The 24,939-nt window shown below is 38.1% G+C and overlaps 1 protein-coding gene across 2 annotated transcripts in view; it reads left to right on the forward strand.

The window, feature by feature from the left end:
* The window catches only part of Cntn1 (contactin 1), a 303,448-nt gene that overhangs the window by 1,120 nt on the left and 277,389 nt on the right, over positions 1-24,939 (forward strand). The window lies entirely within an intron of this gene.

Below are 24,939 nucleotides of genomic sequence, written 5' to 3' on the forward strand. Positions count from 1 at the left end.
TCTATGCCAAATCCAGCATGGGCATCTGTATGTGTGCCTGTGTGTGCACATCTCCAAGGTGCAGGAGCTATATATAGCCCCTGCGCAGCCAGCCGGTTTCTTTGCTGCTGAGCAGGCTGCCTTGGCCTTCTCAAGCAATCTGCAAGCACAGGGTGGGAGGGGTGAAACAGAATCAAATTCTTCATTAGGGGGAGAGCTGGGGAAGAGAAACTCAGAGTCGCAACCTCCTAATCTCCATGCTCTGAATAACGTTTCTGTAGCGTAAAGAAAGGGATGTATTCCAAAATTATTTTGAATGCGCTTTTCAGATTCGTGGTGCATAGCGACCATTGCAGCTTGAAGTATAACATGCATCACATTAGTATATATCATATCTGCAATATTTCATGAACTCATTGGTGCACAATATTGTGTACATGCTTGTGTATCTTGGTTATTTGGAGATAAGTGTATTTGTGTGGTGACTTGCAGCTAGCTAGTCTTTGGGGTCTGGAAAGGACCCACCCACTTTTCAGGATGCAGGATCGTAGAACTGTTATGACCATCTGAGATAGTTTTGATTAAATTCCTTGGACATATCTTTCTTGTGGCTTATACAAATTTGTGATGACGGGATATTTCAGATTTATTTGTATTGCATGGACTTTCTTTTATAAATGTTTGTACATTTATTTTTTGCCACTGTCTGTTGTCATAAATTGGAAAAATTGAGATTCAGAAGCAACAAATGGTGGGCATAAAATGTCATAAATCTTAACTCTAATATTACTAAATCCTACTGTGTGTTCCTCTTCAAACACCAGACTCTGCAGTTTTCCATAATCATTAGTCCCTGTAATAAATTTAAATGTTGATATCAGCAATAATATATGCTGGGGTAGCTTTTTTCTTTATATGTTTCAGAATTAATTTCTGAACTCCTAGATATTTTAATATATCAGAGGTTGGCTGGTGTTGAGTTTGTCACCCTGACTTCCTGATTATGATCTGATTTGAGGAGTGTTTCCTTCGTAGAGTTTTAGTCTCATGGTATTCCAGGAAAGAATAACAGAGTTGACATCTAGGCTTGTCAGGAAGTTTTCTTAAAAATCTGAGCGTGTTTGCACTGTGGGAATGGGAACACAGTAGCCTATGAGTAAACAGAGATGTTACTGATTATTTTACAGGATCCACATTTACCAATTACATGCCATTTTTAAGGCCACTGCTTGGATCTCCTTGGAAGATAATACATGTGGAAATCTCATCCATCACACTGAGTCTTCCGTTGGTTAACCTGTATACCTATTTTATTATCTAGCTAGACAAAGGAATGCCTTTCTGAAAAACAGTTTTACTAATATGTTTTTCCAACTTGAGAAAACTAGAATCACCTACAAAGAGGGAACCCCAATTGAACATCACCATCCTCACCCCGTCCTGTTTACTGGGTATCTTCTTCCTTTCTAATTCATGCAGGAGTGTCCAACCCACCCTGGGCAGCACCATTCCCACTCGGTGGGACCTAGGCTTTAAAAGGAAAGTAGCTGAGCTAGCCAGAGAAAGAAGTCAGTGGTCTTTGCTTTGGTCAGTGTATTTTCATAGCAACCCCCTCCCCCCAACAAACAAACAAACAACAAAAACAAAAACCTACCCAACCAGCCAAACAAACCAAGACATTATGACCTATATTGTTTTACAATTACCACACTGAAAGTTCCAGGCAGGCTCAGAGACAAATGCTGAAAACCCATCATCATAGCAAATCATTCACATCAGTGTTGCAAAGGATTTGAGGTTCATCTATTTGTCAACAGAGAGCAGAATTGAGGGCTACTTTTAGAAACATCTCCATTATCCTGCCTGTGATGACTCATGGCTAATGTGTGGGTATTTCTATATTCTTACCCCAGAATGACTCAGTTGTCTAACACAGGTGATGACTAGATTCTGGTTTTACCGTATATTCTTTCCTGTGCACCATGCAGCCAGCCAGAGAGTTAGGTAGACGATAGATTAGATTTCTATAAGTAAGAGCATTCTACCTTACTCCACCCCACCCCCAAATGAACAAATATGAAGTCATCACTGTTCCTTGGGACACTCTCCAAGTTCATTGTCACCCCCTTCCTCAGATCCCTCTCATCTCTAGTCCCCACCATAATAGTCAAAGTGAATTGGCTGCATTTTCCATGATACATACGTTACCCCGCCCCCCCCATACCCACCAACATGTTCTATTCTCTGCTGTAAACAACCCATCTATTTTGTATATACTTGTCTAGTCTCTTGATGTCTTCAGTCAAGTGCTACTATTTCTACACACAAACTGTCTATGCTCTGCATTATATCCTGGACCCTATGCTCTCTAAGTCAATGGGAAGCTCCCTGCTTGACTGGTACAGCTTTCTGCTTATTGCCAGTCTGTTGTTCCTCCCCTCTGACAGCTATTTTCCATGTTTTTCCCCCTCTTCCCTCAAATTTCAGTTGTAGATACCACAGTCATCTGTTGTCATTTTCTTACTTTGCTAAGCCTCCTTTCTTCTTCTCTCTCCTATTTTGGTTCTCTTTCCCAAGCTCTCAAATGACCCATTTTCCTCTGCAGTTCCATTTCTATTAAGTTCCTAATAGTCATGAATACTGTCCTGGTTAAGGACATAAGCTGGGGGGAGGGGCGGGCTTCATTATGCATATATATGAATATTGTAGATCCCACCATTGGGATCTACAATAACACTGTAGAAGCTTTCCTGGTTTATCCTGAGACAATGCATATAAAGCATTCAAGACAGGACTTGGGCTACAGTAATTATTTATTAATTGATAACTGTTGTGGTATTATTTGTAATTATAATACATGTTCAGAGCATCATTGCCTATCCCCATTGATAGGCATCAGCCCTAACCTGGCCTTTAATAATGGATGCTGTAACTTTTATAAAAATTTTGTTGGTTAATACTTTGTAAGTCTTCCATTCATCTAGAAGTACCCACCATATATTCAGTAGTTTATCTGTTCTTATTCTAAATTCTAATGTGTATTCTCTGTTACCCACCATAGCAAATTCTTCTGTTGTTGTAAATCTAGTTTGGTGCAGTGGGCAATAAACCATGTCTGCCAGCATAGGAGCTTTAAACCAAGATGACACAGACCACTTAAAAATGAAGTATGTTAGATTCTTGCTATTGTTTCTCCCTTATTTTAAAACTTTTTGTTGGCACCAAGACATATCTGGGTCCAACTTCTAAGAAGGACTGGGCTGTGTAACATTGGCCACATAGCAGAAAGATGACACATTGCTTACTATGGCTGAATGAAAGCCTATTGTGTAAAATTATATTCAAAAGTATGTAAACAGGTAGTTAATTAAAAGAAAATACAGAATCACTAAGGAAAAATTAGAAATAAAATTATACCCTATAAGGAGATGTTTTTCAATTATGAAAAATTTCTTTCCTTTCATTTTTTCTTCTTCTTTCTTGCTTTCTTTCTCTTTCTTTCTTTCTTTCTTTCTTTCTTTCTTTCTTTCTCTTCCTTCCTTCCTTCCTTCCTTTCTTTCTTTCTTTCTTTCTTTCTTTCTTTCTTGCTTGCTTGCTTGCTTTCTCTTGTCTTTCTTTTGACAGATTATTTGGTTAGTCTGGAATTCAGTGTACCTCATGGGCTTACTATGTAGAGGAGGCTGGCCTTGAGCTCACAGAGATCTGTCTGCTTGCCTCTTCAGTGGTGGGATTGAAGGCAAATGGCACCATACTAATTTTCTTATTACTGTTGATGTACATAGACATTTTCAATCCATACCCTTGACTGTTCAGTATAGGGACAGTGACAATTGACTTTTGAGATCCACTTTACCTTTGCATCCAACACTAAGCATTTATCCTTCCTTATTAGTCATTCTTAGTATGGAAGTATATATGGTTTTCAAGTGTACAGTTGTCATTGCTCTGTTTCTAGATTTCCTTAGTTAAGGAACTGAACATAAATATACATGTTTTGCATTTATGGTTATTTCTTTATCATTATGGATTAAAAGTTACTAGTGAAAACATGTATTTGTAACCTCTTAGTGGACACTGACGAACATATTCTTAACAGTCCATGCACAGATTTATATGCCACCAATGGCTATATCAATTTGGCAATGCATTGTAGTCATAGTACTTGGCGTTATATTTTTTAAAGGTGACAATCTGAGAGTAAAAGTTATGTACAAAGTTATTTTGAATTGTTTACCTGTGCTTTGGGGTAAGTTTATAGAATGCCATATTCACTGCCTATCTGTGTTTCTCAATTTGTGAAGCTGGATTGACTCAGGGCACTCACATGTTCCTCATAGAACAGGAAATTTGCAAAAGTCTTTGATCTCCAGATTTCTGCTTTTCTATTTATGGGGAGGGGCAGGAGGGGAGCATGCAATGGAGTTTGAGAAGCATCTCACTTTGTTCTCAGGCTGATTTTGAACTCACTATTAATCCTAGGTTGGCCTTGAACTTGTGGAGATCCCGTTGTTAGGATCTTGAGCTGGGAATGCAGATATGAGCTGGCGTGCCTGGCTGTGCCTTTCTAAAGACATGTTTTGTCATACGAGCATTTGTAAGCTTATTGACATTTATCAATTCATTCACATTGCTACTTTGTACCACATCAAAGCTCAGAGAACTACTTTCTGCCATCTAAGAACTGAATAGGAAAGGTCAGGAATGAACAACACTGGCTTCTTTCATCCACTAAAGCAAGATAGAACCTGTGTGTATCTTCTGTCTGCCCTATTCTCATGTGAAGTGGCTTCTGGGGACACATATAATATCAGTCTATTATATTCCCATTATTCTTCCTGCGGTTCTTCCAGTAAGTAGATGGCTTCTTAATTCTTTCTAGACCTTCATTGTCTACTCCAAAAATATCACAGGGCAAAATGTACAAGAGACACTACTAATGACCAGGTTACTCAGTAGGAGCAGAGCACATTGTTTGCACAATTATCTGAATGACTCAAGCCCTAAAAATCTGTTTCTGCTAGGATTATCCAGATGGTCCTCAGTTCAGTGGCTAATCGCTCAGCCCCGTGCTTGATGATGTAGACCTGACTGTGTCACACCTTTTCGGTACTGTTTAGTTGCTTTTTAAATAAATGCTCCTGATTGGTCACTTTAGGTTCCTTATGTTTGTTTACCTGACCCTTAACCTGTTCTCTTAGTCGTATCAAGGACTATACAGAGTTGGGTAGCAAACCCCTTTCAGGTAACCACTGAATAACTGGTGTAAGTTAATCTTTTTAATGCTTTGTTTAATGTGTGGTGGTTTGAATGAAATCGGGTGTATCCCATAGGCTCATAGGGAGTGGCATTATTGGGAGGTGTGGCCTTGGTGGAGTAGATGTAGCCTTGCTGGAGGAAGTGTGTCACTGGGGACAGGATTTGAGGTTTGAAAGGCTTAAGCCGGGCCCAATGTGGTACTACTCTCTTCCTGATGTCTGATGACCTGGATGTAGAGCTTTCATCTACCTCTCCAGCACCATGTCTGCCTGCATGCTACCATGATAATGGGCTAAACAACCACCAGAAGATAATGGGCTAAACCTCTGAACTGTAAGCCAGCCCCCACTTGAATGGTTTCCTTTGTAAGAGTTGCTGTGGTCATGGTATCTCCTCACAGCAATAGAAATCCTAACCAAGACAGGGTTTTAAATACAAATGTTCAGTGTCCAGAGACATCCCCTCTGGTCTTCTTTTCATAGTTGCCTTTGCACCAAGCTCATTTTCCACCCCACATCCAGAGCTGTCTTTCCAAAGAAAATTTCATAATAACATCCCTGGGCTAAAGGTATTGAATGGGGGTCTGCTTCTTTTTTTCCCAAGGTCCTTTTTATTTCACCTGCAGTCATTTATCAGTAGTTCTTATGACATTTTTAAACTTCATTTCTCGATCTTCAGATCTCTTCGATCTCTAGTCGCTGACCATGCCCAGGTTACTCACCTTTTAGGTATCTTTTAGGTGACTGCCTAACTTCTCATGTGTCCAGTTAGGTCCTACTATTTCTAGTCTTGCTCGTTAGAGTCCCAGCCTTGTGTTTGTAGCCCCTGTTTATAGTATCTCAATCAATCTGTAAGAACAAGACCCTAGCATTGTATTATATTCAATTGTTTTCTCACAAAAGCTACTGTGTGTGTCTTGAAGAAAAGAGACCATTACTAATCTTCCCTGTGCCACAGGAAGCCCTCCCATATGTTTTGTAGTTTGTATTTCTGAAAACACAAAGAAAAGAAGGACAAATCTAAATTAGTTTTTATGATTTCCTCAAAGTATTCACCTTTGCCTTGAAAAAAGCAATAGAGAAAAACTATAAGCCATGGTGATTTTCATATTTCAAATTTAATATCCTGGTTTTGTGGATACAAGATAGATAAAATACATAAGATAGATGAAAAGTTTTAATGAAGAATTTTGTAATGAAAATCCCTGCCTAGGAATGATAGTTCTAGAATGCTAGATCCCTAAGTTAATGTCTTCTAAACTACTTCATAAGAAAGGAGATATTTGTGGATGCATGGATACTGTAGATATATAAATTCAACTGGCTGGAATGAAATGTTGTCAAAATAATTATGTTTTTCTCTGCTTAATTAAGTTTTCATGGTCATCTCTGATATTTTACATTGCTCTACTAAGCATACTGCCTGTGGTATGACATAGTCAGATCCTCACAAGGCTTTTGACAGTTACATCAAAAAGCCTTAACATTACAGGAAGAACTGTGGTAACTAAGGAATGCTGAGAGTGGGAATCAGCTTTGAAAAAGTGTGTGTGTGTGTGTGTGCATGTGTGTGCATGTGTGTGTGTGCATGTGTGTGTATGCATGTGTGTGCATGTGTGCGTGCGTGTGTGTACATGTGTGTGCATGTGTATGTGTGTGTGTGTGTATGCATGTGTGTGTGCATGTGTGTGCGTGTGTGTGCGTGTGTGTGCATGTGTGTGCATGTGTGTGTATGCGTGTGTATGCATGTGTGTGCATGTGTGTGTATGCATGTGTGTATGCATGTATGTGTGTATGCGTGTGTGTGCATGTGTATGCATGTGTGTGTATGTGTGCATGTGTGTGTGTGTGCACGTGTGTGCATGTGTGTGCATGTGTGTGTGTATGCGTGTGTGTGTATGCGTGTGTGTGTGTGACATTATACAGATTAGTAGGTTACTTTTAGGAATATACATTTATATACTTATGAATGTAAACATAATCAATGCAAAAAGAGGGCACACATTTGAAAGAAAGTAAAGAGGGGTATGAAGAAGGCTTAGAAGGAGGAAAGGGGGGGAGAAATTATATAATGACATTATAATCTCAAAAATAAAATTAAAATATACAGTGTGATTATAGATGAAGTCAGAGAAATAAGTAAGCTCCCCAAATTCAAATGTTAGTGTAAAAGTTACTCATAAAAACATTAATATCACTCAGATCCAGTGTGCATATAACTTACCTCCAAGAGGGTCCCTGTTGGATTAAGGACACTTGAAAGTTCTGAGCAATGCAGTATCCATTTCATCAATAAATTTTATCAATAACTATATCTACTTTCTATAGTTTGAAAAGTACAATAATCTGTTTCTTAACTTCTAAATTTGACTCATTGGAATAAAATTTGGGGAATATTTCTAGGTAGAGATGTTCAATGCTCAACTTCTTAGTTTTGCTTATGGTGAAATTCTATGTATTTTGAAAATTTGTAGGAGTCATATCAAAAACCAAATTTTGGGGAGAGGTGGGAACTAAAATAATGAAAAATAAATTCATTTTTCAAACTATGGCACTTAGAGCAGTAATCTACCCTGTCTGGAAAGTAAGTGTGTTGGGATATAAGAATTATTTTCTATCCAGTTTGCAAATATATCATCCCTGTGATCTCCATGCAGCGATTAACAATAAGCACTTATTAGACATCATATTGAAAATCATGATTTTAAATGTGTTACACGGGACATCTCAGTGCCTTACAAATCCAGTGGAGTAGGCTTTGAACATGGATCATATCACTGTGTAAGTCAGGAAATGAGAGGTGTTAAAGAGCAAGTACCAATATGATAATCATCAATATGATAATAATATACATCCAGATTCTATAGCTTTGTCGTGTGAATGTTTGATGCTTGTGTCCCTGTGAGCCTTAGCACACATGTGAACATGCCACAGCATGCTTCTGGAAGTCTGAGGACAACCTCAAGCAACTTCACCTTTTACCGTGTTTGAGACAATGTCTCTTTGCTGCTTAGTGCTAACCAGTATGTACAATGCTCCAGATTTTAATCCTCCCGTTTATTCTGTGCCCAGTCCTTACAGAAATAGCTTTCGTATTCTATGAGTTGTGGTTCTCACACTCTATGTCTATGCTCGCAAATACATTGTGCTAACTCAAGAATTAAATCATTCTAAATCTGCAAATGTTTTATTCATAGATAGCTAATAAACAAAAAGGTCTTCCACTATGGTGATTTAAATGATGATGTTTCTCAAACATGAATTAGATCTTTACAATGTACCATTTAAATATTTATTATAATAATTTTGACTCAAACATCAGAATTTTATGGCTTTCTGACCTAATTTTCCTTCCTACTACCACAAAACATGAGCAGTAATTCTATCCTAAGGCTTGTAATCTGACCACATTTAATTGTCATGGTAACTGAAAATGCAGATCTGTATCCGCAGCTGTCTGGGTGCCTACTAAGATCTTATAAACAGTATAATATTTCAGTGTGAACATTGAGTTGTTTGATATAACAGACTTTTATATCAGAATATGCCACTGTACAATATTTTTATACATCAGATGCAATATATTTTGGTCAAAAATATTTTTAAATGACTAATGGGTAGATTTAATTTTAGCCTTTATATGTCATTCTAGGGTTATTATAACTCTGATTACTAGAAAACTACCTGGTGTCTCATGGTGAATTTAGGTATTTGGGCTTATGTGTGGTTTGAATGGTAATGAACATACTTGCTTCTAGTTAAATATGTTTAATTTTCTTCTATTGAAAATAGATTTTTCTTCATACAATATATTCTGATTCTGTTTTCCCTTCCTCTACTCCTCCCAATTCATGCCCACTACCTTCCCACCTAGATAGTTCCTGTTATGTCTTATGTTAGGAAGCAAACTCACACACAAGTGTTGTAATTATTTATAATACTATTATATATAATAAAATAAAAATTTAAAAATAAATCTTTTAGAAAGACCAGACACAGCATTATGAGACAAAGAAGCTCTGAAGATGTCTTTGAGTTCTTTTCCATTGGCCATCTACTGTTGGGCATGCATGCTACCCTGAAGAGACTTACTTAAAGGAAACTAAAGTTTCATTTGTAAGTGACTATCAATTGGAGATAGCTTCTGGGTCAGTGATGGGGGCTTGTGTCCACTTCTTTCAGCTTTAGGACCCCATCCGAAGCAAACCATTGCTGACCCTGTGCATGCTACCTTAGTCTCTGTGATAATGTGTATGTGTGTTGGTCATATATGTGTCATATATGCTTCAGTCTTGCAGCGTTTAGAAGTTAGGTGTCTTCTGTCCCATCTGGGTCAATCTTTTGACTACTCTTCCATAGAGTTCCATAAGCCCTAAGGGGGGAGTGTTTTATGGAGACATAAATCCTCTTAAGGGCTGAGTGTTCTAAAGTCTCTCACTCTCTGTATATTTTCTTGAGGATCTCAGAACTTGTTACCATATGCTGCAAGACAAGGTTCTCTGATGATGGCTGGGCAAGGCACTGATCTAAGAGTACAGAGGAATATGCCATTAGGAGTAATTTTATTTTATTGCTACATTCCTTTTGTAGATCAGTAGTATTTGATTTGTCCTCAGGCCTTTGGGCTATCTAATCTCAGGTTCTTAGTTACCCAAGTGGAATTGAGTAAGGGTTCCATCTCATGGAGTATGCCTTAAATAAAAACAGATATTGTTGGTTACTCCCTCAAGCTTTGTGCCACCATTATGGTTACACATCTTGCAGGAAGAACACCACTGTAAATCAAAGGTTTATAGGTGGGTGGATATTTAAGTTTCTCTGATGGCATGTAGAATACCTTCCTGTACCAAAGATGCTAGAATGTAGGAGTGCAGAAGGCTCCAAGTCACATTCTCCGTGTTCAATGAGTCATGCAGGTGTTGTCTTTAGAAATGGGGCCTTGTATTCAGGTTGTGGAAAATAATCTGTAGCCTTTTCAAGAGCCTGGGTTGTTTTGGGATCCCCATGAGACCACTTTAGTCAGCAACTATGGATTATATATAATCTATTCCCTATACTGGAGATTCAACTGGTGGAGAGTTGTCCAGTTGGAACTCTATCTCTCCGTATGTTTGGCTACTTTATTGTCTAGATGACATGCCTTGGTTAGAATGTGGTGCTGAAGTTACCCACTATCAGTGTACGAGGGTCAATATATGATTTAAGCTGTAGAAGTGTTTCTTTTGTGAACTTGGTTGTCCTTGTATTTGGTGAATAGATATTAAGAATTAATATCAATATCTTCTTGGTGGATCTTCTTGGTGGATCTTTGCTTTGATGAGTATGTAGTGTTGTTCTCACCTCTTCCTAGTTTTTATTTGAAGTCTATTTGTCAGATATGAGAGTTGCTGCACCAGCTTGATTATTAGTTCCGTTTGTTTGGAATATATTTTCCCATCTATCTACTCTGAGGTGATATCTATTATTTATGCTAAGGTGCTTTTCTTGGATACAGCAGAAGGATGGGTCCTGGTTTTGCATCCATTCTGTTAGTCTGTCTTTTTATTGGAGACATGAGACAGTTGATACTGAGAGTTATCAATGAGCAATGTTTGTTGATTCCTCTTAGATAATTCTTATGGTATCATTTTTATTTTTACCTCTCCTGACTTGCTGACATGAGGTTGCTTTTTTCTTGTGTAAAGCCAACCTCTTCATGTACAAGTTTTACTTTCTAGTGCTTTCTGTAGTGTAGTATTTATAGATAAATGCTGCCTAAAATTATTAAATTCTTTTTGTCTCCATCCATTATGATTGGAAGATTTGCTGAGTATAGTGATCTGTGGTGACCACTATGGTATCACAGAGTTTATAGAACATCTTTCCAAGCCATTATGGGTTATAGAATCTCCACTGAGAATTCAGGTGTCCTCTAATGCATCAGCCTTTATATGTTACTTGATGTTTTCCCCTTGAGCTTTTAATATTATTTCTTTGTTCTGTGCACTTAGTAACTTAGTATTTTTTATTATTATGTGTTGAGGGGAATTTTTTCCTCTGCTCTAGCCTATTTGGTCTTCTGTTCTGTTGTTGTTTGTTTATCTTGTTTTGCATTGTTTGGTTTGTACCTTCTAGGCATATCCTTCTTTAGGTTATGGAAATTTTCTTCTGTGATTTTTTAAAAATATTTTCTGTGCCTTTGACCTGGTTTACTTCTCCTTTCTGTATCCCCATTATCCATTGATTTCATCTTTTCATAGTGTCCCAGATTTCCTGCATGTGATGTGCCTGGCTGTTTTTGAATTTAACATTTTCTTTGACTTATGTATCCATTTCTTCTATTTTACCTTCAACTCCTGAGATTTTCTCTTCCACTTCTTGCATTCTGTTGGAGAGCCTTGCCTCTAAGGTTCCCCTTTGGATTCTCATTTCCAGATTTCTCTCTCTCTTCTTTTTTAATTGAGTCTATTTCCACTTTCATGTCTTGAAATGTTCTATTAATTTTCTTTCCTTTGTGTTTTCATACATTTCTTTAATTGATTTATTTATTACTGCTTTAAGATACCTATCATATTCATAAAAGGTATTTTAATGTCCATGTCTTGTGCTTTAACTGTGTTGCAATTATAGAGGCCAACTGTGATAAGGCTGATGGGTTCTGGTGTGGATATATTGTCCTGGCTGTTATTAATTGTCTCTATTACACTAGGCATCTGGGTTTGGTATGTTTGTTATTATAGGTGCTTATCTCTGATCTTGTCTTTGTTCAGTGTATGATTTGTTCCTTAGTTTCTGTTGCTTGCTTGTTTTCATGTGGATTTTAGCAATTGAACTCATGTCTTTATGTTGTATGCTGAGCTAGCTCTTGATTTCTAAGCCTGTGTGATGGTTTGGAAGATTCTGACATTTATAAGAACAGATTCAGGAAACATGAACTTTTTTGGTAACAGATTTTTGCTGTTGTTAAAAAAATTTCCTTGATCCAAATTCCAATTCGTAGTAATATTTTTTTTATTATACAAGTACCTCATACATATGTTTATTCTATTGCTGAAGGTATGGCTTGTTCTACCTTTGTGTTACTACTTAGTTCTACTAAACACATTCATTATTGTACACATCGTTTCTAATATATAGGCTTGCCATAGCTTCAATCATCAACTATTCAAACCTAGAAAGAAGGAACTCAACTGAGGGCTTGCCTCAACTGCATTGGCCTATGGGCCATTTTCTTTATTTCTAATTGCTGTGAGAGGGTCCAGTCTACAGTGAGTTGTACCACCCTTGGGCAATTAGTCTTAGTTTCTATAAGGAAGGAATCTGAGCAAGGCAGAGGAAGTATTTTTTCTTTGTGGTTCCTGCTTTGAGTTTCTGCCTTGGCTTCCCTCCATAATTAACTATGAGTCAATTGATCCTTTTTCTTCCAGGGTTGCTTTTGCATGGTTTTAAGACAGCAACAGAAGCCTACTTAGAAGAGGGTTATTTGAGTCTGTTATGTCAGAAACAGGCATGTTTGTGTCTTTCCACAATGTCAGAGTTTATATTGCATAGCAATACATTTTAGTCTTTCAGTTATGATTGTGGATTATTTTTCAATTTAGTCTTACATCTGTAAAAATTGCATTATTTATTTATTTTTATTCATGTTCATGCATATATGTGTATCATGTCATGTGTGTGTGTGTGTGTGTGTGTGTGTGCATACATGTCTGTCATGAGCAGAAGTGCGTGTATATGTATGTGTATGCCACGGCTTGTGTGTGGTGATTGTAGAACTATTCTCAGGAGTTGGTTTTCTCATTAAATCATGTAGGTTCCAAGGATTAAATATAGCTTGTCAGTCTTAATGGTAAACATCTTTACACACTGAGTTATGCTACCAGCCCAAGTCTCAAAACTTCTCTTAATAATGGTTTTGTGTGTGTGTGTGTGTGTGTGTGTGTAGACATTGTATATACTCTGTTAGATTTATTATTAGGTATTTACTTTCTATTGTAAGTATTATACCTCCCAGGTTTTGGTTTCTAGCTCAGGTGTTAATGGACAGAAACAGAATTAATTTTCCTATGTTGATTGATAAAAATTATAAAACTGACTTATACAATTCCAGTAATTTAAAATTGCTAGTGAATTAATCCTCTGATAATAATAAATCTCTTTCTTTTAAATAAGTTATTATCAAAATGCATTTCTTGTACTATCTTGGATTTCTAATGCAGTGCTCCATCCAACTTATCATTATGATGACTCCTTGTCTTGTTTCTGATCTGAAAAAAAGTCAACATACATTAAATATTTTTATAAATAACAGACTTTTTAGTTTATTCTAATATGTTAATTTTCAAACACTAAAATAGAATTTTTAGAATAAACTTAAATTTTTCCTAATACATCCATTTCCTGTTATAATGAAGTATTTGTATGATGATTTTTTCTATAATTTCTTTACAGCTTTGCTTCCTTTTCTGCTTGTAATAGTTTTCTTCATGATTGGGTGCCATATTAGTGTTGGGTGAACTTAGAGAAAGAGTGGCAACTGTTTTCTCTTTTGTATCTCATGAAAAGTTTCTGCCACGTTTTTCTTAGCTATTTTATCATATTTGTTAGTGAGGACATTTGCCCCTAGCACTTTACATGTGCCAAATTTTGTGTTAAGTCTATTTATTTGAAGTCTTATAAGTGTTGTAGTTATTTTCGATTTATGTCTTGACACAATGTAGACTCACCTGGGAAGAGAATATTAATGAGGAATTTTGTCTGGATCAGTTTCTCCTGTGGGCTTGCCTGAAGGCAGGGTGGAATGAACACACACACACACACACACACACACACACACACACACACACACATACACAAACACATGTCTATCTGTCTGTCTATCTATCTGTCTGTCTGTCTGTCTATCTATCTATCTATCTATCTATCTATCTATCTATCTATCTATCTATCTACCTGTCTGTCTGTCTGTCTGTCTATCTGTCTGTCTGTCTGTCTGTCTGTCTGTCTGTCTATCTATCTATCTATCTATCTATCTATCTATCTATCTATCTATACTTCTGTGTGTGTTGTGTGTATGTTTGAGTGTGTCTCTGTGTCTGTGTGATTTATTAGACTGGCTTACACGGTATAGTCTGGGGAGCCCAACTCTGACTGTCTCATGAAGGAAAGACTGAGAATACAGGAGTTGTTTAGTCCACAAGCCTGGATGTCTCAGAAGTCTCAATCTAGCACTGGAATCCTGGAGGATTCCTGGAGAGCTAATTGTCTTCAGTCTGCACTGGATTCCCAAAGAAGCTGGTTCTAATACTGGCAAAAGAATACAACAGCAATAAGAGATAAAAACTTTTTGGGGAGAGCAAGCAAGCAAAAACCAAAGTTTTCTTCTCTCAAATTCCCTAAAGTGGGTAGTCGAAAGAAAGTGTGAAAGTGTGAACCAGATTAAGGGTAGCCCTCCCAGGAGTATCTAGCTATGTGGGTTTTACTTTATTACTGATGTACTTAAACTGACAGCCAAGATCAGCCATACCAGCCACCCTCTGTGAATGACCCTTACTGAGACGTGGTCTCCTGGTCTCCTAGACTGTGTCATAGTGCAGAGAGCCATGTGAATGACCCTTACTGAGACATGGTCTCCTTGTCTCCTAGACTGTGTGAAAGCACAGAGAGCCATGTGAATGACCCTTACTGAGACATGGAGTGCAGAGAGCCATGTGAATGACCCTTACTGAGACGTGGTCTCCTGGCCTCCTAGACTGTGTGAAAGTGCAGACAGCCAGCTGAACACTCTCATGCATGCATTAATTCATTACTCTCTACCCTTTCCTTTGGGTGCAATGAGAATAGCTGCCCAATTTCCTGCCATTGCAACTGCCTTTAACAATGGACTGTAATCTGTATTTGTGAGCCAAATAAACTTTCTCCTTTTAAGTAGCTTTATGTCATGTCAAATTATCACAGCAACAAGAAATGAAACAAATAGATAGCTTTATATGTTTTGGTAAATTATATTTTCTTAGGAGTTTTCCACCTGAGTTTGTTTATTATAATTTATTTTCCAAATAATTTCATAATAGCTTTTTAATAGCTATATTCTTTAATAATGACTTTTAATTCATTTAAGTCCTCCCATAAAAGCTGTTTGTGATATCTTTAGGATATTTAAAATATTTAATATTTAAATTTAACATAAATATTTAAATATGAAGAATATTTAAACTAGATTTTCTGCATAAGTTTAGAACATAATATTGTTATAAAAGCCATGTACTGTTTGTAATTCTGATGTTTTTTTAATCCTGTATAACTTTCTATTTCTATAAATTTTTGTCTCAAATGATGCTTTATGCTTTATCATTTGAATACTATCATATATATATATATATCACTTAGATCTTTGCACTATATACAGTGCATTAAGAAAAATGGTGCTATAAGAACTATGTTTAATCCACCCCTTCCCCCTTGCGGCAGGCAGGAGAGCTGGCTCCTATGTCTTGAGAGTGGGAGAACTGCCCTGTCCCTCACTGATGCAGCACTTAGCAGAGTGAGCCCTGAACCCAGAATGGGAAGCACAGTAGAACTGACTCTGATGGGAGGAGTGCAGGTGGGTTGGTGAGCTGGCCTCAAGGACAGGGGAGCAGGAGAGAACAAGAGAAGAGACTCGGCCCCTTGCCAACAGCATCACCAGGGTGAGCTATCAGGGGCAGTGCTGAGAGCTCACCCTGGCGATGGTGTGGGCACAGGAGAGCTGGTGGCCTGACCAACTCAGCTACCTCCTAAGTTCAGATTCAGGACTTTGAATTGACCCACCCCAACATCTACCTCATCTATGATCTGCTGGAGCTCGCGAAAGGTCGAGTCCTGAAGATCCAAAGCAACAACAGGTTATCCAAGAGGAGTCCTGGTGAGGATCCAGTGTTAATAATATAGTAGAAGCCAGAGACCTCCAACCAGACCGATGACTCATTGCCAGTTACATTTGAAAGTAAAGAAAGATAGATAAAAAGGTATACTGTGGGACACACTGACACACTACAGCTTCCACAATAAGATTTTTTTAAAAAAAAATTCTACTTATTTTATTTTATTGGGGGAATGTTGCAAGGGTGCAGGGTGGGTATAAGGAGATATGGTCTCCTGTTGCAAAAATGAGTATTTTGTTTTGGTTTGGTTTGTTTTAAATGAGAGATAAGAGCTACATTTATCAATAGGTATAGAATAGATATTTAGAATGCAGAGAACTCATGACATTTTTGTCAACTTGGGTCAGCTTGCTCAATATGATTTATTTTCTAGTTACCTCCATTTGCCTTTAAGTCTTAATTTTCTTTACAGATAAGAATTTCCCACATGGTGTATGTATCTCATCATGGTGTATGTATCTGTAGTTGAAGGATTTAGTTTGTTTCCATTTTCTGAGTATAATGATAAGAAAATTTGCTACAAAATTATCATACCCCAGACTTCCAAAAACTAACATTCCTAATATTCTCATTATTAGCTTTCTTTTGCTGTAAGATATGTTAGAAAACTCAGTTGATAAAGCTTTGCACAGTAATTAGTAAAAAAAAAAAAATTATGAGCTGCCTGATCTTTATTTTTACACAGCTTCTTGATAACTTGTTTACTGCTAAGACAGGAGCTTCTTTGTTTCTTTCCTTCTTTCTTCCTTTCTCTCTCTCTCTCATTCTTTCTTCTTTTCCTTCTTTCTTTCCTTCTCTCTCTCTCTCTCTCTCTCTCTCTCTCTCTCTCTCTCTCTTTCTCTTCCTTCCTTCATTACTTCCTTTCATTCTTAAAAATAATTATTTTATTTATATCCCAAACGTTGACCCCCCAGATTTCTTCACCCATTCCCCTCTTCCCTTTGCCTCTGCTAGGGTGCCACCCCCCAGTATCCCCCTTGCCTGGGGCATCTATAGGATTAGATGCATCCTCTCTTACTGAGGCCAGACAAGGTAGTCTTCAGCTACATATGTGCCTGGGGTCTGGCACTAGCCCATGTATGCTTTTTTGGTTGGAGGTTCAGTCTCTGGGAGCTCCCAGAGATCAGGGTTACTTGACACTGTTGGTCTTCTGATGGGGTTCCCCTCCTCTTAAGTTCCCTCATTCTTCCTCTAATTCTTCCATAGGGGTCCCCTGCCGCAGGCCAGCCAATCTGGGCCTCCCTCAACCTGCTAGAGAAACAGGGTCCTAGTCAGGTCGACAAGGTGTATGCGAAGAATGAGAAACAGAGCCGACACAAGGAAGTGCTGAGTCTGAATGTATTTTTTAAAACTGGCATCAAACTTTTACAGTCACTGCAAAAGAGAAATGAGAAATCTGACAGCTCAGCAGTTGAGGTACATCTGACGCCACCTGAAACACACTGGGTCTAAAGCAGCCACCTCTTCTGGACAGGCGCTGCACCCCCTTGGCCTGAGAGCTCTGGGCCTGGGTGGGCTACAGACTGCATGAGGGTCAAAGCTCGAATCTGAATGAATAAGTCTGTCCAAGTCTAAGTCTAACTCCATGCACAAAGTGAAAACCAGGTGTATATAGTATACAGAAAGCAGAGCAAATGACAAAAGTCACATAGGCAGGTGACAGTCACATCAAGGTCAGTAAGATCATGTACAAGTGATGGTTACATCAAGGTCTGTAAGATCAGGTATCCAGGTGTGAAGTGGAAGAACAGTGGTGCCCTCCCCGCTGGGGCTATTTTGGTAGTCCCATGCTAATTCTCTCTGGGTCTGCTGGAGGCAAGCACCAGGAAGTTCCAATCTAGCAGTTCCTGAAAATGCCCTTAAGTGAGGGAAGCCCTTCGATTACTCTCTGGTATGTAAAGCCCTTTGATTACTCTTCTGTGGGACTGCCCCGAGAATTCTAACTATGTTAACAGTAAGCAATGGTGCCTGACCTCTGTTGCTAACTCTGAGGACTTCCTATCTGATAAGGCAGCTTCCTTGTGAGAAATTCCAAGCTTATGACAGTTTGGTAATAAATTAGGATATATTGGAACATTGTATTGGCCAGGGAACAATGACCAATCTAAAGTTTTAGCCGTTTACAGATCATTTCTTGGGGTACCTTTATGCCTGAATAAGAAGGCAAGTTGACAATTGGAAAGACTAATCTGGAACATGTCTGAGTTAGGAGATGCCAACGACTGACTGAATACCCAGGAGGTACAAACTCCCTTTGAAGTCATAATGCCTCTTGTCCATGATCAGGCTTTTAATCCTGATATTGCAGACTTTACTGGAGTAGATGAGTGGGTGTGGCAGTCCCCAACCTCAGTTCAGTGATTGGTTGTGTCTGCATCTGTCTCAGTCAGCTACGGGTAGAGCCTCTCAGAGGACAGCCATGTTAGACTCCTGTCTGTAAGCACAACATATCATCAATGATAGTGTTAGGGTTTGATGCCTGCCCATAGTCTAGATCCCAAGTTGAGCTGGCTAGCCATTCCTTCAGTCTCTACTCCATTTTTGTCCTTGCATTTCTTTTCGACAGGAACTATTCTGGGTCAAAAGTAATGAAGGTGGGTTGGTGTCCCCATCTTTCTACTTGGGGCCATGTTTAACTCCTGGAGGTAGTCTCTTCAGGTTCCATCTCCCCACTGTTGGGCAGTTTAGCTAAGGTCACCCACAGTGAGTTCTGGAAGCCTGGGATTTTCTAGAGCTTCTTCCAATCTCTCTACCCCCAGCCCCTGCTCCCAACAGCCGAGTATTTCCATTCCTTCTCCTGGCCCTCTGGACTTCTCCCATGTTTCTCTGGATACCTGATCCCACCCTCCTTTTCCCTTCCCCTCCCCTCTTCCATCAGGATCCTTCTCTCCTCTCCTTCTACCTCCCATGATTATTTTGTCCCCTCTTCTAAATGGGATTAAAACATATTAATTGGGGCCTTCCTTCTTATGGTCCATAGTGTATATCACAGGTATTCTGTACTTTTTAAGCTAATATCCATTTATCAGTGAGTACATACCATGCATGTCCTTTTGGATCTCAGTTACCCCACTCAGAGTTATATTTTCTAATTCTATCTGTTTGCCTGCAAAAATTTATGGTGTCCTCAGTTTTAATAGCTAAATATTATTCCATTGTGTAAATGAACCATATTTTCTGTATCCATTCTTCGGTTGGGGGACATCTAGGTTGCTTCTTGTTTCTGGCTAATACAAACAGGGCAGCTATGAACATATTGGCACGAGTCCCTGTGGTATGCTGGAGCTTCTTCTGGGTATATGTCCAGTAGTGATATAGCTAGGTCTTTAGATAGAAGTATTTCCAATTTTCTGAGAAATTGCCAGATTGATTTCCAGAGTGGTTGTACTAGCTTGCCATCCCATAGCAATGGAGAAGTGTTCCTCTTTCTTCACTTCCTTGCCAGCAGATTGCTTGAGATTTTGATATTAGCCATTCTGATTGGCTTAAGGTGGAATCTTAGGGTCATTTGGATTTGCATTTCCCTGATGAATGAGGATGTTGAACATTTCTTTAAGTGCTTCTTGGCCATTTGATATTCCTCTGTTAATAATCCTCTGTTTACTAGGTAGTTACCCTATTTTTAATGGGGTTATTGGTTTTCTGGAGTCTAACTTCTTGAGTTCTTTGTATTTTTTGGATAGTAGCCTTCTATCTGATGTAGGGTTGGTGAAGAACTTTTCCGAAAATTTGTAGGTTGCCATTTTGTTCTATTGACAGTGTCCTTTACCTTACAGAAGCCTCTCAGTTTCATGGGGTCTTATCTGTCAATTGTTGATCTTAGAGCTTGAGCTATTTGTGTTCTGTTCAGGAAATTTCCCCCCTGTGCCAATGCATTCTAGGCTATTTCCCTAGATTCAGTGTATGTGGTTTTACTTTGAGCTCCTTGTTCCATTTAGACTTGATCTTTGTGCAAGGTGATAAATATGGATCAATTTGCACTCTTCTACATGCAAACATCCAATTAGACCAGAATCATTTATTGAAGATGCTTTTGTTTTTCTACTGTGTGGTTTTGGCTTCTTTGTCAAAGATCAAGTGCCTGTAGGTGTATGAGTTTACTTCTGGGTCTTCCATTGTATTCCACTGATTGACTTGTTTTTCTCTGTACCAGTACCATGCAGGTCTTATCACTGTTGCTCTGTAGCATAACTTGAGGGCAGGGATGGTAATTTCACCAGAAGTTCGTTTATTGTTCAGAATTGTTTTGGTGATCCTGAGGATTTGTTTTTCCATATGAAGTTGAAAATCGCTTTTTCCATGTCTGTGAAGAATTGTGTTGGGAGTTTGATGGGGATTGCATTGAACTGTACACTGCTAAGGCTGAACTTTAATAACAACAAACACAACAGAAAGCCCACATACTTATGGAAGCTGAACAACTCTTTATTCAATGATAACTTGGTTAGGTAAGAAAGAAAGAAATTAAAGATTTTCTCAAATTCAATGGAATGAGGGCACTGTGTACACAAACTTACGGGACACAATGAAACTAATGTTAAAAGGCAAATTCATTGTACTAAGTGTCTTATTAAAGAGATCCTATATTAGCAACCTGAACACCTGAAAGCTCTAGAACCAAAAGAAAACACACCCAAGAGAAGTAGGCAGCAAGAAATAGTCAAACTCAGAGATGAAACCAACCAATTAGAAACAAAGGGAACAATACAAAGAATCAACAAAACCAAGAGCTGGTTCTTTGTGAAAATTAACAAGATAGATAACCCATTAGCCAAACTAACTAAAATACAAATTAACAAAATCAGAAATGAAAAGGGAAATATAATAACAGACACTAAGGAAATTCAAAGTTATTAGATTTTACTACAAAGGCCTACACGTGACAAAACTGAAAAAAAATCTAGACAAAATGAATGATTTTCTAAGACAGATACCATGTACTGAAGTTAAATCAAGATCAGGTAAACTAAACAGTCCCATAACCCCAAGGAAATAGAATTAGTTATTAAAAACCTTCCACCCCACAAAAAAGCCAGGGGCAGATGATTTTAAAGAAGAATTCTACCAGACTTTCCAAGAGGAGCTAATTCCAATACTCCTCAAACTATTCCCCCAAATAGAAACATAAGGAACTCTACCCATGAAGAGTATGAAGCCAGTTATTCTGACACCTAAACCACAGAGACACATCATTTTTAAAGATGTAGAAAATTTCACAGATATCCTGGGCTTTGGATCTCATCACTGGCCACAGCTGAGGTAATCACCATGTTCATTTTATAAGTAATATCTTTTCCTATTTGCATACAAGCATATCTGTTATAAGGACATATGGAACAGTCATTTACAATGCTACTAGACTACTGTAAAGGGGGTTTTAGAGATATTTTATATATTTAACATAATATATTTTATCTTTATCCCTAAAATGTTAATATATGCATTTATTTACAATGGTATGTTTCTGAAGCTCCCTATGTCTGATATGTTTAGAGGGAAAATGTTTTCCTGTCTTACTTACTTTGACTTTGGTAAAGCAAGTTACTAGTGTTATAGAAGAAGACACATCACTGCTATTAACCCACATGCTTTTGTCACCCTTAAATGTGCCCAGAGAACTTCTGCAAGCCATGATTCTGCTTTATACTAGCCATAAAAATCTATTTTCTAGTACTTTGCTCAAAGCATACACTGAGCATTCACAAAGCACAGCAGGCATGCCGCCAGTATGATCAGTGCTGCGTTTGTTTCTTATTTATTCTCCCTCGCCTTTGAGAGGCACCATTTGTCACAGAAATGCCTTTCAGAGGGTCAGGCATAACACAGGTAATTTCGTAGCACTCAAAAACAATTTTACTCTTCAGAGATGGTAGTAACCTGTTATGTGTTTCACTAGAGAATTAAAATCACTCGGGAGGATGTTTGTCTCACGGGGCAATTCTTTCCTTCGAAATTGTCTGCTGTGTCCTTTCACTTGACATCAGTATTTGCAAGTGGATTGACTATTTCCAGTGTTAGTTACCATGGACCTTGTGTGTCTATCCCATTTATCATAAATGGCATGGCTCTGAGGTAGGGCATGTGCTCAGATGTATGAGTGATCATGGCAGATGATTCTCCCTGTATATAATCAGAGCTGCTGTCACCATGTTTTAATAATGGACTTTAAAGAGAGTTCTGGGCAAAACCTCATTTAAAAATATCTGGTAACTAGAGGATAGAAAGCTTTTTATGTCTGTTGAACTGTAAATTCTCATTGGTATCTGTTTCCGGTTCTGTCACACTGGTACCTCCTTTGTGGTCCCCAGGGCACCACTTCCAGACCTCTGCCACAACCCCTTATACCCATGCTTTCTCTCCTTTACTAGACTGCAAGTATGGAGACAGTACCTTACCATTTTGGGGCTGCATTTTTTAATCCAAGCCTTAGGTTTAGGAACATAAAATGCATCTGCTTTTTAAAAACGTAAACATTTTTTAAACTGTTCCATTGGAATATTTTTTATTAAATAAGTAAGCTATATCTTTAGAATATTCTTTCATAAAACTATTTCACATTCTGAAAGTGGTAGCAGGACTTATCCCTCTTCCAGTATTTCTTCCTGCACACTGGAAGACAGAATCAGAATATTGACTGGTGGGCTGTAAAGCACTTGTTTGTAGTTCATAAAATTATCCATAGATTATAAGGGATTAAGAGTCCCGACCTTCAGCATTAAAGACTTTTGTTTGTTTGTTTGTGTTTTGTTTTTCCAGACAGGGTTTCTCTGTATATTCCTGGCTGTCCTGGAACTCACTCTGTAGACCAGGCTGGCCTCAAACTCACAAATCCACCTGCCTCTGCATCCCAAGCGCTGGGATTAAAGGCGTGCACCACCACCACCTGGTAGCATTAAAGACTTTTGGTTAGCACTTGTTTAGAAGTTCTACAATGAAGCTTGGGGTTACTGAGTGTTTCTGAATTACTTTGGCATATTTTAGCAAATTAACATTTCTAATTCTATGGAATATCTAGAAGGGCATAATACATGCAAATCGGTTACAACACCCTTTCATCAGGAAATCAAAGGCATTTGTGTAATGGACTCATTCTATACATAATCCTTTAGGTGTGCTGTTCATATGGTCCTTAATGTTTACCAGGTACAATGAGACAACCACTATTTATAGAGGATACTGAAGAGTAATGCACACTGAATACAAGATAAAAATTATATGATAAATAAAATGTCAGTAGAATATCCAGTCAAAAATTTCTGTGCTTTCTTTCCTTGTGACCTATTAGGAAGTTAAATCTTGTGTCTTTTCTGTATGTGGTGCATTGGTCAAATCTTATTATTTAATAGGAGAATTATCTTTTTAGTCCTTGAATTTTTAAACTGTCCTCTGGTCCATGATGAAGTGTGTGGGCTCCTTGGAATTAGGTTTGTGTGCCTTCAGGGAAGATCTTTTTTTACACTGACCATTGATATGTATGAAATGGGATGAACATGGCCCTAGTTTGAGGCTAGAAGTGGGGTATGAGAGAGGATTTAAACTTTGACTATATATGAATATAAATACCGAGTCTCGAGTCTACATGAAGGATATAAAATTATAAACCTTTTTGTTTATTCACATAATGTCTTTTTTATTTGTAAGGAAAAATGACAACTGACTAACCATTGGACATTAATTTTTTTTATTATTTTGTGTATGAGTGTTTTTTTCTACAGGTAAGTTTGTACACAACATGCATACTTGGTACTGACTGACGTCAGATGAGGTTGTCAGATGCCTAGGACTGGAGTTACAGACAATTGTGAGCTACCATGCTGGTGTTGAGAATTAAACCTGGGTTTTCTGCAATAGTAACAAGCACTGTTAACCACTGAGGTAACTCTCTAGTTCTAGATGATAATTTTAAACATGAGTGGGCCCAGGGGAGTCATGCAGCTTGGGGTTTCTACAATTACTGGAGAGAAGCAACTGTAAAATCTCACACAATCATTCAGGTATCATTAAATCAGAATTCTCATTACTCTAACCCAGGCATGATCAAAATGCTGATTGTTAATGAAGTCATGCCATATTCCTTTATTAGGAACAAAAGAGGATATAGTCATATATGTAATTGCTCATCCTTTACCTTCATCTCTTACATTTGCTCAAATCCACATTATCAGTTACTTAAGGAATGTTGTTTCAAATCGGCTTCCTATGGACTACATTTATTAAATGTGCAGCCAACTGACTTATGGGAATACTGAGGTTGTTAAGTACTCTAGTGTGAATTTCTTTCTAGACACATTTTTAAACACTCTGTAAATCAAGCAAACTCACAGTTTTGTTTCAATGATCCAAAGCGAGTAAACATGTAATATTCTGCAGCTTTCCCTAAGCTTGGATTTTATGTGGTGCAGTATTTGGGGGCATTCTGACTGCCACAGGACCTGCTGAACGAAAACATAATTACAATACTGCTCTGTATGCAATCCACTAGGAAAAAAAGGGCTGCAGGTATTCTGTTTCTAATACAAGAACTAAATATTGATCCCTTGAAACCAGAGCCTCTTCAAGCCTGCATGGTCGTTTGCCAGCTGACTAAAGAAATTCTCTCAGCATGGAAATGATTTTGTAAGCAGTTTGTGCGAGATAAAAAAAAAAATAGATGCAGGAAGGGATGAGAAGTGAACTCAGAACACCATGGATTGTGAACTGAAATTACACTTGCTGTGGCTATCCTCCGAGTCTGTGATTCTTAAACATGAACGTGTATAAAGTGTCAGTAGAATTGATTGTTGAAATACATTTTGAGGACCTAC

The sequence above is a fragment of the Mastomys coucha genome, unplaced genomic scaffold, assembly GCF_008632895.1.
Source record: "Mastomys coucha isolate ucsf_1 unplaced genomic scaffold, UCSF_Mcou_1 pScaffold11, whole genome shotgun sequence".
Lineage (NCBI taxonomy): Eukaryota > Metazoa > Chordata > Mammalia > Rodentia > Muridae > Mastomys > Mastomys coucha.